This window comes from Lygodium microphyllum, chromosome 16 (assembly GCF_053477565.2).
Source record: "Lygodium microphyllum isolate KBCC chromosome 16, Lygodium_microphyllum_v1.1.10, whole genome shotgun sequence".
Taxonomy (NCBI): domain Eukaryota; kingdom Viridiplantae; phylum Streptophyta; class Polypodiopsida; order Schizaeales; family Lygodiaceae; genus Lygodium; species Lygodium microphyllum.
The window spans coordinates 24,622,279-24,641,966 of record NC_141150.1 but is presented as its reverse complement, the minus strand read 5'-3'; the positions used below and the strand labels follow the sequence as shown (position 1 = coordinate 24,641,966).

The 19,688-nt window shown below is 39.7% G+C and overlaps 1 pseudogene; it reads left to right on the top strand.

Annotated features, from left to right (window-relative positions):
• Window positions 1–1,074: 1,074 nt before the first annotated feature.
• Window positions 1,075–19,198, top strand: LOC148022634 (putative splicing factor 3A subunit 1 pseudogene; annotated as a pseudogene).
• Window positions 19,199–19,688: the final 490 nt, after the last annotated feature.

Genomic DNA, 19,688 nt, shown 5'->3' with positions numbered 1-19,688 from the left:
AAAAGTGTGATTTTAGGTATCCACTCCTCAAAGTGTGGTATGATCATCATCTTGATATTTCTTGTAATGACACTTGAATAATGACCAATAAAAAATATCATTGTGCTTCAAAATGTTGGATAAAATACTTTTGTAAGAAGAACTTCAAATAGGAAGCCAACTTGAAGGCCCATTCTTGCTAATGCATATTGTGACTTATCTTTGGAAACTCTTATGCCAACTATTGAACTTGGACATACTTTTCAAGCTGTAAAATAAACCAAACTTCTTTAATTAATGATGTTCTCAAGGTAGCACACTAAAACTCACTTCTAAATAACACACACCTGTTGTACATATATAATAGAACTTTTCATTAAAACAAAATTGACACACAGTTAGAACCCAACATAATATTACTACTAGAAAGCTATCTATTACCATTCAATAGGAACTATTGGGATAAAAATCCAAATGTGTCTGGCCATCTTACTCACTAACCCTAACTATGATGTACATAGTTCTTCTTTAATTTGGGTATCACAAAATAAACATGTTTCTCACTTCCCAAGAATTTCAAAATAAATTTTCATATCCATATCTCTATTTCAAGCATGAAAGTAATGATATTATATTGGTCAATCCCTATGTAGATATTAAGCATGAAGGAAACATTCTTTACGTAAGTCATCTAGTTCTCATAGAGAGTAATATGTACCTATTCAAAAAAAGGAAATGTCTCGTGAACGTTGAGTATGATATGAAAGAACTTGGAGAGCTTCATTACTTTTTAGGATCTTATGAAAGAGATTGAATATGGAAACTTACAAAGTAGCTCATAGGCCCACGGAATCTCGGGGAAGTTACTATATGTATATCCTCTACATCATGTGCATTCAAGGCCTATTTATAAATATCCTTATCTATGAAATTTTCGTGAATAAAACATAACCCTTTTCTATTCAATCTAAAAATAATCCCTTTATCTTACATCCTTATGTATGTAAAAAATGTATTAAAATATTATTTTAAAAATACCTTATTTGGAACCCACATGATGCAAACATATATTCATGATCAGTAACTTACGTGAGCATGGAATCCAATTTAAAGCTTGTTAGAGAGGATGGTACAAATCTCTTTGATGTCGACATATACAGGCAATTGGTTGGTTTCCTAATACCCCTTACAATCATAAGATAGATCTCTCATTTTCAATAATTTTTATAAGTCAATTCATTCAAGAACCAAGGTATTCTTATTGGTTGATACCCAAGAGAATCCTCATGTTTATCCAAGTTACTACTAATTCTAACTGGTTTACAAACCACCTCACTCTTCATTGAGACATTTTTCTTCTAGAAATGCTAATTGCGGTGGAAACATGGACAATGATAAATAGGGTTTTAACTCTTATTCTCTCATAGCTGTAGTTAGAAGCATGATCCATAGTATCTGCTCCTATCTGGTTGAGATATCTAAAGACAGAAAATTAGCTTGAGAAGACTTTAGATGCCTTCAAGGCACTCACAGTTTATGTTGCTTTCCTTCACCATATAATAGCTAAGATTTGAGAACAAATAAGAAGAGAATAAATAGCATAAGAGAGATTCTTGCATGACACTAGAATGGGTACAATCTTCCCCCATGCATATACTTATAATGTTAGAATAAGCTTTTATTTTTAAATTACATTGAATGCATTCTTTTTGTGTTTGTGCCTTTTTCTCACCTTGCAAGACTTGATTTTATGCACACTCTATTCTAATAGATTTACAAAAATAATATTTTGTATTCTCTAATATATATGTATAAATCTATTGCGCATGTGCATATACAAAGGCCCCAGGGGGTGCACCTTATAGAACATGTGAGATGCTATGTGAGTTCAAAAGAAAGGGTATTTTATTTAGAAAATTTTATAGGATTGTATTTACAAAATAAATTTTTTAATTACATATTTAAAAAAATCATAAGTTAAGTGGCTTTGTAACACGTAAAGAGAGAGTATTTCTTACCCTCTGAATGCATGTTATATAGACGATTTCTTATAGACACACCTTTCGAGGTAAAGTCCTTGCACTAATATGCATACACAAAATATAATACTTTCAATAAAAATTTTCATATTGTAGAACACTTTTCATGCACTAAAATGTGCACTCCAAAATAATAATGTCACTTAACTCTGTCAAATTATGTGCTCATCACAATACAAAACACATTAGTGTTCCACCTATCTACTAGGCATAATGTGACCAGTACCATATGCATGCATTCACACAATAAGTCACGAATCCTGCAATAAATAGATAAAAACACACACAATAAATATAATTTAATAACATTTATTGGGGATTTTAAGAATAAATTGTCCCAATTGATAACTCAGAAAAATATGCAAGGGTGGCCAACCATAAATCAATGTTGCCTTTGGTAAGATAAATCTACATTGTATATTAGTATTGCCTATGGCAATAAATATGCACTATAAAGTTCCACAGATTTTATGTGAAACATTAACTATTATGGCAAATATGTGCTAGTGGGATATCTAACGTGATTGTGAGTGGTAGGCATCCATTAGATTGTCATATTGTAGATTTACCATTGATACCTGAATCCCTTATGATTTTTTCACAAAAAGATTTCTGCACTTGACTAAATAGCTATGCTATTGCTTTCCTATTCTTGTAGCTATATGTCATAGGTAAGGATTATTTCAAGAACTAAAATATTAGTATTGGGCTCTAACAAAGATGGTCATCAAGTACAGGAGTAATTAAAGGTGTTCCCTTGAATGGATTCAAAAACTTGATATGATAAGAATTATGTATTTGCCACTAAGGAGGAATATCCAATCTAAATGCATTCTCATTAATCTTGTGACTAGTTTTGAATGGGACATAATGTATGGGTTCCAATTTAAATTTTGCATGCTTTTCAATGGATTGAAGCATCCTCTGATAAAATCTTAACTAAACTAAATCATTTTCTTGAAATTGAATAGCCTTGCCTCTTTTATTATCTTGAGTTGTGTCCCTCAATTGGGATTGTTTAATCTTTTCTATAACTTCCTAAAAAAAATTCTATGGTCAATAGCCAAAGAGTCAACACCTTGAACATCACTATAGCAATGGTGATCATAAAGATAGGTAATTTCTTCCTATAAACTACTTCAAAAGGAGTTTTACTAGGTGTAGTATATGGGGTATTATTATATGAAAATTGAAGAATAGGCATATGTTGGTCCCAATTACTAGGTCTATCAATTGTATAGAACCTAAAAGATCAAGAATGGTACTATTTGTTACTTCAATCTTGTTGTTACTCTCAAAGTGAAAATTTGAAGTAAAATCCATCTTGGATGAGGAAATATAGTATTAATGCATAACTTATGGAGTGGACAAAGTATTTTTACAAGGAATCAAATAGGTGTATTTACTAAATCTATCAACAATGACCCAAATTATATCATGATGAGAGGATGCAGTAGGAAGACCAGTGATATGAAGTCCATAGAAATCTCCTCACATGGGCCATTAGAAACTAAAAGACACTACAAGGATTTGAGCTAGTAGCGACGCCGATTAGCGACCGCGGGTAGCGGCGTTGCTATTGGTGTCGCTATTTGCGTCGCTATAAAGGGAAAAAAAGCAGGCCAAAATCGAGCGCGGTTTCATTTCGTGTTTACACATTTTGTGTTTTGAGAGCGAGAGCGAGGGAGAGAGCGACTGTTTTGAGAGAAGGAGAGGAAGAAGACTTGCCGCCGCCGCCGTTGTTCGCGAAGGAGAGGAGGAGCCTTCATCGCAAAGAGGAGCCGCCCCACACTCGCCATATCTCATCGGTGAGTCTCCCTCTCTCTTTCTTTTGCTTGTTTAAGGTTTAAATCACTTTCTCTTTTGCTTGTTTAGGAGAGGAAATGAGACAGAAAGAGAGGGAGAGGGAGAGAGAGGGAGAGAAAGAGAAAGAGAAAGAGAGGGAGAGGGAGAGGGAGGGAGAGTGCATTCTCTCTCTCCCTCTCCCTTTTGCTTGTTTAAGGTTTAAATCACTTTCTTTTTTGCTTTTTTAGAAGAGGAAATGTGAGAGAAAGAGAGAAATAAAGGGAGAGGGAGATAAAGAGAGGGAGGGGGAGGAAATGAGAGAGGGAGAGAAAGAGAAAGAGAGGGAGAGGGAGAGGGAGGGAGAGTGCATTCTCTCTCTCCCTCTCCCTTTTGCTTGTTTAATGTTTAAATCACTTTCTTTTTTGCTTGTTTAGGAGAGGAAATGAGAGAGAAAGAGAGAAAGAGAGGGAGAGGGAGAGGGAGGGGGAGGAAATGAGAGAGGGAGAGAAAGAGAAAGAGAGGGAGAGGGAGAGGGAGAGGGAGGGAGAGTGCATTCTCTCTCTCCCTCTCCCTTTTTCTTTTGGAGAGTGTTAAGATATATTGTGAGAGAGAGAGGAAATGCGAGAGAAAGAGAAAGAGAGGGAGGGAGAGAGAGAGAAAGAGAAAGATAACATATATTGGAATGATAGCATATCCATGATTATGGTAATGGTATCCAGTTTGCTTTTTTTATGGGTACCATTACATCGACTCCTTAAGAGGGCTAAAAATTAGTCATACACTTTATAAAGTCTAATTATGAGATTTAAGATGCACGATAATAGACTTATCGATAATGGTATGCAATGTGCTTTGCCATGGGACACGTACATTGGTGACTCTTTAAGATGGCTTAAAATTGGTCATGTCCTTCATAATTTCCAAGTAGGGGATCTAATTGTGATATGCATAATTCATTGTTTTTTTATTAACTTTATAGACATAACAAATTAGAAATCATGCCAACTAGTCAACGGAAGGACTAAAAGAAAATGATACCCTAGCTAATGGTCGTTATGGTACTTCATCAAAATGAGCCCAAAAGTATTGTTATAGAAGAAGAATCCCTTAAATTGAGCATAGGATATTTTCTCTCAGGTCTTATGATTATGAGTAGAATTGATTGAAACAAAGTTTATTACTATAGTTGATAAATTTCATAGATGGCATTAATTTTAATACGCGATCCTAGGACAAAAAACCACATTTCTAAGATGCTTTTTGTTGAGATTGATTTATTATTAGACTAAGAGATCCTCAGTGATGCTCATAAATGGATTACTTATACTCAAAGCCCTCTAGTGCAATTGTATAAGTAATCCTAGTAGAGCCCCTTTAAGATACTCAAAGTACATAACCTAGAGACTGTAGCTAGGTATATAAGGTATAATGGTTGTACAAGAAGACACCTCAATAAGTGACTTATCACCATTAAATCCCAAAGAAGAATCGTGTTGCATCCCCTTCAACTCTATATTCACCTCGTGAAGAACTTCATTAATCATAGCATCCTTGTCACCAATCTTTTTGTTGCAATGATGAAGTAACATATTCATCACTTTTCCTTTTAGCATCTAAACCATTATCCAATCTTTTAGTCAAGTCCAAACATTTAGTCTTCGACTCATGAACCTTATGAACCAATGTTCTTTTTTTTTACAATAACGAATAAATATCTACCGAGACAAACAAATCCTTGAGCATGATATAGGGCCGAGATATAACATCAATAAATCTCTCAACTACTATGTACAATGCAAGTGCTTATGGTCAACTTGCAACTTGACATACATCTCCATAAAGCTATCCATTTGAGCCTCGTTTGCTGTAATGTAGATAAGATGGAAAACGAAGAAGGTCTTATTGTTCAAGATCGCGAGGCGTATCTTAATCAGCGTGTCCCATGTCCTTGCTTTCAATGCAAGTTGGCAATTAGACGAAAACGCCGATTGTCTATAGAACACGTACGACGATTTGGTGAGTTTCAATCTGAGATCATTGATCAGGCGATTGCGGATTTTCAGCAAAACGGTAATTTGAAGTTAATATTAATCATGCATTGTAATCGCAAGCTAATTGAAAACCATACACAACAAGATTGGGTCTTGTTGGACAATTTTCTATCCAGGGGGGTGATGTCTCGTCCCAAGGGGGAGTGCACCCTTTGTGGCCAATTAGAAGAGTTCGTGGACGTGCGATGGATGGATTGCAGGAGCCAATCCACCACTCGCAAGGCCCATCTATACCGTCAATGCCAGAGGAGACAGACAACCTTCCCGACCTACCTACAATCTTGGAGCCTGAGATGGAGGCAATGATCAATGCATTGATTCCCATGGATGTCGAGACATCTGATCTGCTTAGAGAGGAAGCATCCATACCATTATATGATGGGTGCTGAGTATCTCGGTTGAAGACATTGCTTGCAATCTTAAGTGTGCAAGCAAAATACGGGTGGAGCGATACGAGTGTGATCGAGTTATTCAGATACCTTGCACATAAGCTTCATTGATTTTTTTTTGACACTATTATTACAACCATTTTTGCTTTTTCAAGGTGTTTTATGATTTTTTTCAGGTTATTGAAATATCATATATTACCACCTGCAAATTGTCAAGATTGTGGGAGAGAAGGAATGAGTCTCACTTGTAGCTTTCTTGCTTGCACAATGGGGGGAATACACACAAGGGTGGAGGCTGAAAACAGTTTTCCTCTTCTTAGTTGTGTAAGCCAAAAGAACTCTTATACAAAGAAATAGAAGAACCCTATATATGGGTCTCAAACCAAACTCAACTAACTAAGGTGGCATACTAACTGAGCCACGAACTAGAGTAGATAAGGATAGCTGTCATGTAGCTATTATTCATGGGCGGTGTACCAACCGCATCTGCAACTGACACATCGGTGACATAAATGCACAATGGTCACCCTGGCATATCACGAGTGGAGCTCGATATCTCAACACTCCCCCTCGAGCTCAATCCCAATTCTTGCACACCAAGCAGGTCTCTGAACTTGCGCAGCTTCTCTGCGCCCAATGCCTTCGTGAATATGTCAGCTATATGATCCTCTGTGCTGACATAAACTAGATCAATAAGACCTAGTAAAACCCTCTCCCGCACATAGTGATAATGCACCTCAATGTGCTTTGTTCTAGCATGATAGACTGGGTTATTTGTCAAGTGTATACTACTCATGTTGTCACAATAAATGACAACTGGCCCATCTGTAGACTGATGCATATCATAAGGTAGCTTATGCAACCAAGCTACCTCACATGCAGCCATTGCTGCGTCCCTATACTCAGCCTCTGTGCTGGATAAGGCAACTATAGATTGTTTCTTGCTGCTCTAAGTGACTGCAGCACTCCCAAAAGAGAACACATATCCACTGGTAGATCGTCTATCAGAAATGCTACCAGCCCAATCAGCATCAGTGTATCCATGCATTTGTATTTGAATCCCAGTCTCATAAAATAGTTCATACTGTAATGTGGACTTCACATACCTGAGTATGCATCTAGCCGCATCCAAATGCGATTTCCTTGGAGCCTGCATAAACTGACTTACCAATCCAATAGCATAGCTCAAATCTGGCCTGGTAATAGTCATATAAATCAAGCTTCCTACTATGCGCCTGTACATAGTAGGGTCTTCCAGAAGCTCACCTGCATCTGCGCTCAGCTTCACATTCTACTCCAAAGGAACTGAAATAGGCTTACAGTCTGTCATCCCATATTTGGACAGCATGTCCAATCCATACTGCCTTTGCAAGAACTGTATCCCACTTGGTGATCTAATCACCTCAATGCCCAAGAAATACCGGAGCTCTCCCAAATCCTTCATCTCAAACTTCTGCTTCAATAGCATTTTCACATGAAGGATATCTTCATCACTGTCACCTGTCATAATCAAATCATCAACATAAATGGCAAGTAGCATAATACCTTTCTCTGTTTTTCTCAGATAAAGTGAGAAATCTGCCTTGGAAATCTGAAATCCAATAGTGACAAGATACTGTCCTATCTTGTCAGACCATGCTGTAGGTGCTTGCTTCAAGCCATACAAGGCTTTCTTCAACCTGCAAACAAACTCAGGATGAACAGCATGCACATAACCTGGTGGCTGCTCCATATAGACCTCTTCTTGCAAATCACCATGCAAGAAGGCATTCTTTACATCCATCTGATGTAAAGACCATTCCTTTGATGCAGCCATAGCAATGACTGCTCTTACGGTTGCCATCCTTGCAACCGGACTGAATGTTTCTTCATAGTCAATGCCATATGCTTGTGCATACCCCTTGACTACTAATCTTGCCTTGTATCTGTTCACAGAACCATCTGCATTGTGCTTCACCTTATAAACCCACTTATAGCCAATTGCATTCTTACCTTTAGGCAAAGGTACCAATTCCCATGTAGCATTTGCTTCCAAGGCATCCATTTCTTCATCCATGGCTTTCTCCCATTTTTCTTTTCCCATGGCTTGCTCAAAAGAAGTGGGTTTTGGTTCCTGTATCACTTTGACCATATATGCATAGTGAATGGCTGTAAATCCATCATATTTCAGCCTATCCACAGGATACCTACCTCTCGTAGACCTGCGCAAAATAGGTTCACTCCTAGGTGCTCTCAAAACATCCCTGGTCTTCCTTACTCTAGGTGTAACAATAGAAGGAATACCCAACTCATTATCAATGCTCTGTTCTAAGCCACTGGATTCACCATCCACATAAGAGTGACCTGCATTCACATCAAACATGAGCTGATCTACCTTCTCTTTTCCTTTTCCTGAAACCTTCATACCACTATCTGCATTGCTTTGAGAAGATTCTCCTGATCTCAATTTGCCTGTCCATGGCGAAGAATGTGAACCACTGCTAGAGGACACTCCAGGTCCACTAATATTTTGTGACTGCTGCTGCTGTGAATTCTGTGCAGCATTACCATTTTGTGCATCTACATCATCAATCACATTTACTGGTTTATACCAGCTACTCATCTCATCAAAAACAACATCTCTGCTCACTGTAAACTTACGAGTAGAAGGGTTATAGCATCTATACCCTTTCTGCTCTGCTGCAGAGAGTGACCAATAAAGATGCATTTCTTAGCTTTTGGATCCAACTTGGATCTCAACTCATCTGGCACATGTACATAGGCAATGCAACAAAAAATTTTCAAATGAGAAATATCTGGTTTCCTACCAGTATACCTCGCCTCTGGAGTCATCCCATGTATTGCTGCAGTGGGCGTCCTGTTCATTATATAGACTGCTGTAGCAACTGCTTCAGCCCAGTAAAAATCTGGCAAGTCTTTCTCATTGAGCATGGCACGAGATACCTCTCCAATATGCCTGTTTTTTCTTTCTGCAATTCCATTTTGCTGTGGGGTATGACTGCATGAATATTGCTGCTTTATGCCATGCTCCTGTAAGAACCTTGCAAACTCATTTGAGAGGTACTCTCCCCCTCCATCTGACCTTAGGCATTTTATTTGTAGGCCTGTTTCTTTTTCAACCATAGCTTTAAGAGTTTTGAAATGCCCAAAAACTTCACTTTTCTTTTTCATAAAATACACCCAAACTTTTCTGCTATAGTCATCAATAAAAGTGACAAAATAATGATAGCCTCCAAGAGATGTAGCTTTAGTAGTCCACACATCAGAGTGGATTATTTCCAATGGCTTCTTACTCTCTTGAACATGTCTAGGAAATGGTTTCCTTGCCTGTTTTCCAAACTAACAGGCTTCACATACCTTATGCATTTCTGCAACCTTGAATTTAGGCAATCCTGCAACAATATTTTGGGCCTGCATCGATTTAAGTCGTTGTACATTAACATGACCAATGCGTTTATGCCAGATATCAATATCTGCAACTACACCGGTTCCATGTGCAAACATTGCTGCACTCAATTCAGACATGTCTGCATCCAACGTAGACATTCTGCCCTTCTTCTTTCCTTTTGCTATCAAGCGGCCTTTATTTTTTATATCCTCAACAAAGCATCCATGAGGATTAAATCTGACCTGCAAGCCCTGCTCAACCATTTGACCAACAGAAACCAGATTCTTGGTGATATTCGGGACATGAAATACATCGGACATGTATTTCTTTTTCCCATCCTGCATAGACAAATGAATTTTTCCAATCTGCACAATAGGATGTGCAGTATCATCACCAGTCTCCACAAATCCTGGTTTTTCCATTTTCCTTGCATCCTCCATCCATTCTGCATGACTTGTCATGTGGTTTGATGCACATGAGTCAACATACCATACATCATTGCTTTCTTCTGCACTTGTCACAGAATTGTTCATGTGCTGCACCATAAACAAATGCTCATTTCTGTCATCACCCTGTCTACTAGAAGATGCATAATTCCCTTGTTGCAGTTTTCCATTCATGATGTCATTCTGCTTTTTATAGCAGTCTTCAGCCATATGACCCATTTTACCACAGTAGTAGCATTCAACATTACTATTTGCATTTTGGCCTCTTTGCCATCCACCACGACCTCTTTGGCTCCCCCTGCCTCTAGAGTTACCACGTCCTCCTCCATAGGACTGGTTTTCTTGAGTTTGCTGCATATTCTGATTTCTACCACGACCTTCAAATCGGCCTCCTCTACCTCTGCGTCTACCTCTTCCAGCATTTGAGTAGACGACAGCTTCTTTTGAAGTTCCTCCTGAAGAAGATGCACCACCATTTCTCTGCTCCTCAGAAATTAGAAGAGCAATCAACTCCTCAAAATCAGGAAATCTTTCGCGAACTAAAATGGATGTCCGAAACTGTGCATAATCCTTTCCTAGACTATTCAAGGTCACAAAAACTAAATCATCATCTTCCACTGGCGACCCAATGGAAGCAAGTGCATCTGCAATCTTCTTCACCTTCATGTGGTAGTCATTGATGCTCATACTTTCTCTTTGCACATTATGCAACTCTTGCTTGAGCTGCATTTTCTTGGCTTGCGTATTTGTGCTATACATTTTTGACAAAGTATCCCATGCCTCCTTTGGCGTACTTGCATCCTGAATATGCACAATCATAGAGTCGAAAATACTGATAGACAGCCAGTACATAACTTTCCTGGCTCTCTCATGCCATGATTTGAATGCCTACATTTGCTGTTGATTGGGAACATCAGGAAGAACTGGTTCTTCTTCATTTCCTGCAACAAATTCCCAATATCCTTTTCCCATAAGGAAATTCGTCATTCTAAACTTCCATGCTTGGAAGTTGTTCTTGTCAAGCTTTTCAGTTATAATCTGTGAGAGAGAATCAGACGCCATTACAGAACACTGCAAAAAATTCTGTCACTGCAAAAAACACAGCTTCACCCTCACAAGGGCAAATCTGCAAAACTAGCGAAAGTGGTATTTGACCACACAGTCACTTCCTAGTGACGATTTTGCATATACAGGAACCAAGGATGATTCTGTAACTCCCAATGTCTCTGCGCACAAGCATACGATGCAATTTCTACAGTAACTTTTCACCGACCTGTAGAACAGTGGTCGCACTGCATAAAATAGGGTCTTTTCCTGAGTGCGTGCAGAAAACTTCCACCTCCAAAACAGGCCCCGAAATGGCCTCAAATAAAAAAAACAGGGTCTCTTGCTTCACCGCAAAGGGCGTCTCAACCTGAGACAATGTACTCTTGCAATTTCCGGCTGTGCTACCTGTAGAGATCTGCTCCCAAAACAGAAAATGAAAGCAACATTGCTCCTCTTACCAGAACACCACGAGCTTGGCTTTCTTTCTTGAGCTCCTTACCACGAACAAGGCTCTGATACCATGTCAAGATTGTGGGAGACAAGGAAGGAGTCTCACTTGTAGCTTTCTTGCTTGCACAATGGGGGAATACACACAAGGGTGGAGACTGAAAACAGTTTTCCTCTTTTTAGTTGTGTAAGCCAAAAGAACTCTTATACAAAGAAATAGAAGAACCCTATATATGGGTCTCAAACCAAACTCAACTAACTAAGGTGGTATACTAATTGAGCCACGAACTAGAGTAGATAAGGATAGCTATCATCTAGCTATTATTCATGGGTGGTGTACCAACCGCATCTGCAAACTGACACGTCGGTGACATAAATGCACAATGGTCACCCTGGCATATCACGAGTGGAGCTCGATATCTCAACAAAAATACCATGCCTGAGTCTTGTGATGATGCACGACATGTTTTACGGAAGCTTGGCATGGACTACAATAACATCCATGTATGTATCAACGACTGCATACTGTTTCGAGATGAATACGAGACTATGGAGACATGCCCAAAGTGTGGTGCTCACAGGTATCAATAGGACTTGCAAGGGCAAACCATCCCTCAAAAAGTTCTCAGACACTTTCCGCTCATCCCCCGCATAAACCACATGTTTCGCACATCCGGCATGGCAAGCTTGACAATGTGGCATGTGCAGAATAGGTCCACGGATGGAGTTCAATGAATATCAGCGGATTCGTGCGCATGGAGCCACATTGACTCTACCTTCCAGGCTTTGCGCGAGAGCCAAGGAATCTTCGGCTCGGTCTTGCAATGGATGGTGTGAACCCATTCGGTCTGTGCTCAACTTCTTACAGTGTGTGGCCTATAGCGCTTGTCAATTACAACATCCCTCCATGGCTTTCTATGAAGAAAGGACATCTCATCCTTAGCTTGCTCGTCCCAGGCCGCTACAAAGTAAAAAATATGGACGTGTATCTTCGTCCATTAGTCGATGAGCTTAAGATTTTGTGGGAGGAGGGGGTCACTGTGCAAGATATAAGCATGCACGATGGTCGGTGGTTAGCCAACATTCAAGCCATTCTCATGTGGACGATGCATGACTTTTCGGGATTGGGAGAGTGCTCAGGTGAGCAGACCTCCGTTCTCACTGGTAATATCTATATTTTATCTCATTCAATCAAGTATTCACTAGGTTGTGGCTCGCCTTAGAGGTCTGATTACCTCAGGTTATCATGCATGTCCATTGTGTGGGCCACAGTTAGACTCCCGAAGGTCACGAACCATGAAGAAGATGGTATATCAAGGACACGCCGCTTTCTTGCTGGAGGATCATGAACTCAGGGAAGGTTTCCTTGGACGACCTCCAACACGTATGAACGCCGCAAGCTGGTACGAGCTGAAAATGGTAAACCCAGAATCACATCCAAATGGAATGCGACGGTTCTCAGTTTTCTACAAGTTGCCATATTGGACCCACTTACAGGTCAACCACTTGTTGGATCCCATGCATATTTTCAAGAATGTGGGCAGCTTGCTATGGGACCACATCACATGAAAGAGAGACACTATAGGGGCACGAATGGATTTGAAGGAGGTAGGTAAGATGGAGGCGCTTTGGCCGCAGTCGAGTCTTGATGGTGGAGTGCAACTTCCTCGCGCTCCTTGGGTTTTGTCAACTAAAGAAGAGCGCATTGTGAAGCAAGTAAACAAGTCTATCCGATGGGTATGATGCGTTCTCTCAGGTCCGCATTTTCTAAAGATGACCAATCGTCGAGGCTAAAATCCCATGATTGGCATAAGATATGCCAGGTTTGTGAACAGAATGGATTGTAATTAGCGTGGGCATTTTGCAATTTGAAAAGTGGCCATTATTCATAATGCTTTCTCATTTGTGGCAGTTTGTCCTACCGATCGCGATCGCAGGATGCCTTACTCTAAAAATTTGCAGAGCCATTTACAAGTTGTCGAATTTTGTGCAATGGATCTCACAGAAAGAGATTAAGACATCCTCTATTGAATCCGCGAGGCGGGGAGCAGTGGAGACGGTCTGTCTCTTTGAGAAATACCTTCCCACTAGCATGCTCACGATACAAGTCCACCTTCTTGTGCATCTTGTGAATGAAGTGGAGATTGTTGGACCTATCCATATGCGATGGATGTTCTTCCTGGAGCGCTTCATGAAAACCCTGAAAGGCTTTGTGTGACAATGAGCTCAGCCAGAAGGTAGCATGGCCGAAGGCTAGTTGGTGTCAGAGGCGTTAGTGCATATCTCACAATGGCTACCAACGGTGGAACCAGACAATGAAATGCTATGGACGCTAAAGGACGATGATAGACTGACTAGAGATGTGGTGGTTGGAAATGGGGTAGAAAAAAGAATGGATGCCTCAATGAAGAGAAGGTGAATCGCTTTTATATGTTGCACCATGCCTCCATAGAGACGTGGCTTGCCAAGTACCAGATTGCAAGGCAAGATCGAGAGGAAGCGCGAGTTGAATTCTGACGTAGTACGCGTCATCGACTGATTCGATATCCCGAAGGCATGGAGGAGATGCCGCGGTTTATGTCAACACGATGGTTGCATGGAGCCTTGACCGCAGCATCCAACGAAGGGACAGAGGTCTCAATGGAGGAGTGGGAATTCTCGAGGGGATGTAGTCCAAAGGTGATGAGGGGTTTAGAATATGTCGTATTCAAATTTGAGTGTTTCAATGTACATTACAAAATATATAGTGCAGCGTGGTCGCGCGGACGGCATTTTCACGTGGAGCGTATTGACAAAATGCGCTCCACAATGGACTGTGGTGTCATGGAAAGGTTTGAGCAAGAGAGTCGGCTACGAGCAATGGATCTGAATACGGTTGTGGATGAGATGGAGTATTTTGGAAACTTGCAAAGTATTATTACGATGGATTACCGTAGCTTCTCCATAATACTATTCGATGTGCAGTGGTTCAAAGTGGTACTTGGAGGAGCTGGAGCAACAGTTCGACAAGGTCCATCTGGATTTCTCAAAATAGATTCTGAAAAAAAATGGACGGATTTGCGCGACACCTTTGTGTTGCCGGCCCATTGTGAACAGGTGCATAGAGTCATTTGCTTGCTAATTGTAAAACAACATGGTTTATGTCATAATGGTTTGAACTCGCTTTGTACGTGTTTGTGAATATATAATCTTCTATCCAAACCCCGGACAACCTCAATGGTAGTATGTTATACCTTCAACTTTCCGAAGTGCGAGAGTATATGATCAAAGTGATGTTCCGGGCATAAATGAAGATAATATGCAAATAGAGGGGTCGATATTACAAGGGGTGGAGGCCGCCGCAAGCTTGGTGCCTGCATCGGCTAACAATGATGGAAATACAGGAGTCCAAGAATTTTTTGAGAACGAGAAAGACTCATTCTTTTGTGGTGACATGTCTATCGACCTTCCAGTGTATGCGGAGTTGTGTCAGGAGATTAACATGGGACCATAGGATACTTCATTCTTGGAGCATCCACCTACTCAATTCGTTGTTTAGATCTCTTATAAAGGTACATAAGATATGCATTTTAAGAGGGATTTTTAAAAAATGATTTATATTACTGTGCTTTGTATAATTTAAATTGATTATTCTAACACCATTTTTTATCTGTGCAGGTGACATTTTCAGGATGAGTCAAGGGATGAGCGATGAGGAGTTTCAGGACATCTTCGCACGCATGTCTCTAGACCAGCTCGCGAGATTTAGAGAGATGGTAGACCAGGAGCTGTCTCGTTCTTCTTCAAGGCCCTCTGCTAGATCTGCTTCAGTGTGATCAGATGCTTCAGCTTCGAGTAGACGATCTCAACACGCACGACTTGGGCCAGAGGGAGGGACTGCATCGGGATCAGGGGGATGCTACTGTGGAGACATGGATGTGGTGTCTCCGTCTCATCGTTCAGCTGGAGCTGTGTCACCTCCAGGATTTGTCACACCTGTGAGGATGTCTACTCCAGTTACTCCGGCTTTTGCATAGCCTTCAGTAGGTGGCACCCCTTTTGGTGGCACCCCTTTGGGTGCCACTCCGAGAGAGGTTACCCCCATTGGTACAGGAGCGTGGATGGAGATGGGAGAGGACCCATCTTAGCCAGACTCCTAGGGGTTATGGATATCTGGTTGATAGTAGGTCAGGAGCCATCATCATGAATGATGAGGGGAGGAGGGTGATGGCTCGCATGAGAGAGTTGTGCCAACAAGTTTTTTGGCACAACGTCCTGGATCATTGGAAGAACATACTGGAGGGGAGCAAGGACTACATAGTAGCATCCTTGCACGAGGAGTTTCTTTTATCAGGATTAGTACACAAATGATTTTTGTGTAGAAAATCAAACACAATGTGAATATGTTTCTTATATTCCTCTTGATTTATTGAAACAAGTGTATCATTAAAGAAAATGATTACAAAGTCTTTGAGAATCCAAAAAAATCTATTTATAATTCAAAAAAATGTGGTTGCTGCATTACTAAGACCAATAGGCATAACAATAAATTTGATGATATTTCAACTTAAGATCTATCTTGTTAAAATTTTTACCTCCTTTGAGTTTATCAAGCAGATAATCAGCTCAAGAAATTGGATATTCATTTTTAACAATGACTTTATTTAAAGCTTTTTAATCAAGTAATATCTTATATAACACTATATTAGAGAATTTGGAAATCTCCCAAGTCTCAGTTTCAAAGAAGGGTTAAAGATTTGGCCATGGGGCTAAATCTTAACCCATGCTTCAAAGTTTGACTTGGAAAGACAACCTATTTAGTAAATAGGGTAGACTCCAATTTCAAGTAAGTGAACAAGATTTGATCATGCGGTCAAATATTAACTATATTGGGAATTTTCAAACTATATGAGAATTCTCGAATTCCCTAATATAGTGTTATATACATTATTTCTCTTCAACAATCAATAAAACAAGTACACCAAAATGAGAAGAAGTAGGATGAATTAAATCTTTATCTAGCAATTCAATCACTTATCTTTGAATTTTCTTTGATACAAAGGATTGCGTCTATATGGGGATTTGAGATAATCATTTGTAAAGAAATATCTATATAAATATAAAACCTTTTTCTATGTGGATGTCAATATAGAAAAGTCAAAATTTTCAACTTTTGTCACAAAAATAATGCATACTTTATGTTGCTTTCTAAGTACTCGCTTAGCCTATGTATAATTAGTCAATGGGGATAATTCAATTTGAAAGTCACTAGTCAAAGAGATTGTTTGTCCTTGAAATTCAAAATTTATTGTGTGAGTTTGATAATCAATAGTAAGATTAAATTACTATCTAAAAGACATACCAAGGATAATGTTTGATGATTTAAGAGATACAACTAAGAAGTCTAGTTTTTCTTTGTATTTTTTCATAGAAATTTCTAATCTCTTGTTTTCTCATATACCATTGCACCTAAAACCTTGAAATGAAGATCTAACCTTATATAATGTAAAATTAGTTTTTAGGTGCAATGTCCCAATTAATTTTTCCAAAAATAAGTCATGAGAACTACCATCATCATGAAAAAATAGTTACATTTGAATCACACACAAAATCTTTCATCTTCAATAAAGCACGTTAAGTAATAGGCACATAGAAATTACGCAACACAATGGAAAAAATCTAAGCAAGGAATAAAGTACACACAATAAATATCAGAAGAATAGAGACTGCTTTAATTTCAAATGAACTGATATAAAAATGGCTATGTCCATCTGTGTGCTTTCACTATGAAGCTTAGATGGCAATCCAAACAATGATAGGTAAATAACTTAAGGTAGTTTGAAGAACTTTGATTGGGTAAAAGATGAAGTGGCAATGGCTTTAGAGGGGTCTTCCTTTTATATCCCAGGAAGGTTTTCTAAGATCGGCAAGTTTCCAGACCATATTATGAATCTTACCTAGTCGGCCAATGAATATTCCCTTTATTGTTAGGCCAGTGAAGTTATCTTTGGACCCCCTAAGACCCCTTAGCCAAGGGTCATTTTTGTGGCTCCCAAAACCCAAAATAGCGTGGCTTCAAGATGGCTTGCCAAAGGATGGCTACTATGTTCTTTATTAGGGTACAGGAGCTTTGGATCTAATCTAGGGTTACAGAATATTCTAAAGACCCCTCGAGATGAATTGTAGACTAACCTGCAGTTTGTAGCTTTCTTGATCTTTCGCAATGAGCTGAAGGCTGAGAGTCAAGTGGCTATCAAGGCCTTGAAAGAAGACAAGGTACAGCTTGCGGAGGAAAGAATGAATGTAGTATCATTAGAAGACTTAGATCTGGGAAGACAGATGAGCCAACAGGGGAAAAGTTACCAGCCACCGAGGATATTAAGCCTCCAATGAGGATTGTCAAGAATTGGAAATGGCTAGAGGAGAGACTCCTAGCTCAGAGGGATCCTACAAAGTTTATGGTCTCACCTATCACTTGTGATTTAATTCCAATAAATGAGATGGCTGAACATTTGCGTATCTCACTCATGGATCCAAATTATAAGGAGTAGAAGGAGCAGCGGATAGCCAAGTTGAGAGAGACTACTCTCGCAAGTTGCAACTGATGATGAGATATCTTGGAACATACTAGGCCTTGCCTGAACCAAGCCACATATTTTTGGCACTACTAAAGAAGAGGGGTCCAATGTAGTCAAGGTAGAGAGTGAAAAGAAGAAAGAAGGGCCAAAACAGGTTATTTGGGATGGTCATTCATGAAGCGTTGGTCACACTACAAATCAAGCCATGGCCTATACAATGAACATTGATGATCAAACAAATGTTGCTAACCTAGATGGGTGTCCTCGCCCAAGCCCAATGGTTCCACCTAGGCTTGCACCTTCCCTAGTAAGGCTGTTGCCACCACCAAGGGCTTGCATTAAATATACCATGTCCACCTCCCAACTCTAGGCAATCAACTATTTCGATGCCTTCTCCTACCATGCCTCCCCAGTTACAAGGCCATCAATGATTCCAGCCCCACCACTCTAACCATTTTCTTTACCTTCCATAGTTGCCTTTGTTTCAACTATGATGAACAAGCCTTCACCTCCTCCATCTTCTTTTCCCTCTACAGAACTAGGAATGATTGGAAGTACAACATCAGTCCCAGAATATAGCATGCCACCACCACCTCATCCAGCATTTGCACAGGGTATGCCACCTCCATTGATGCCAATGATGCCACCTCCCCTCCCTCAAGTTATGCCGCCCCTAGCTCCTCTAGAGGAAGCTCCTCCTCCACCCCCCAAAGAACTAGAACCAAAAAGGCAAACGATGGATGAGATGCTTATTCTAGAGGATCAATTTCTTGCACAACATTCAGGAGTTGTGCAAATTGTGGTTGCTATGCCTTTGGTGGAAGGAGAAGGAAATTTGAAAGGTTAGATGTTAGAAGTTACAATTCACTTCTTTTCGGAGACAATCTTGAGATTGAAGGAGTAATTTTTTTGTGAAATCACTCTTCCCGCAAACAAATAGAAGCTTACTAGTAGAGGGGTTTTTTTTCTTCAAGGATAACTTATCACTTGCTTATTATAATGTTGGACCAGGAGAAACATTGAACTTAGCTCTTACAGAATGAGGTGGTAGAAAATGTTGGGTAGAGTAGTTGGTGAATCAAAGCCCAAGTCTCTTGTGCAATGCTATAGGTATGCATATGCAACTTGCCTATGTATTTCTAGGGAAGCTTTATGAAGATGACGCGTTTTGAGATAAAGTAGGGTGTTTGGGAAAGTGTGCGAAGGCAAAAGGGCATTGAACTAAACACAATTTTGTTGACAAGATGTGGCAATAGAGACAGAAGATGGCATATTTCGAGAGGGTGGTGATAGAAATCATAGGCTACTTAAGGCAATTGATTTGGCAACATGATGCATTAGTTTACCAATGATTAAAGGTTTAGTGGTAGTCCGTTTGATGGCAAGTAAATGATGGCCAATGTAGGAAATGATTAGCAAATGATAGGAAAAGCAGCAACAATCTAAAATATAGAATGATTGCGCAAGGAATATTATTAAAATTTTATAGCCTTTTAGGCTAAACTATTTTGTTTCTAAGCCTTGAAGGCTTTTATTTCAGACTATAACGATTGAGGCTTT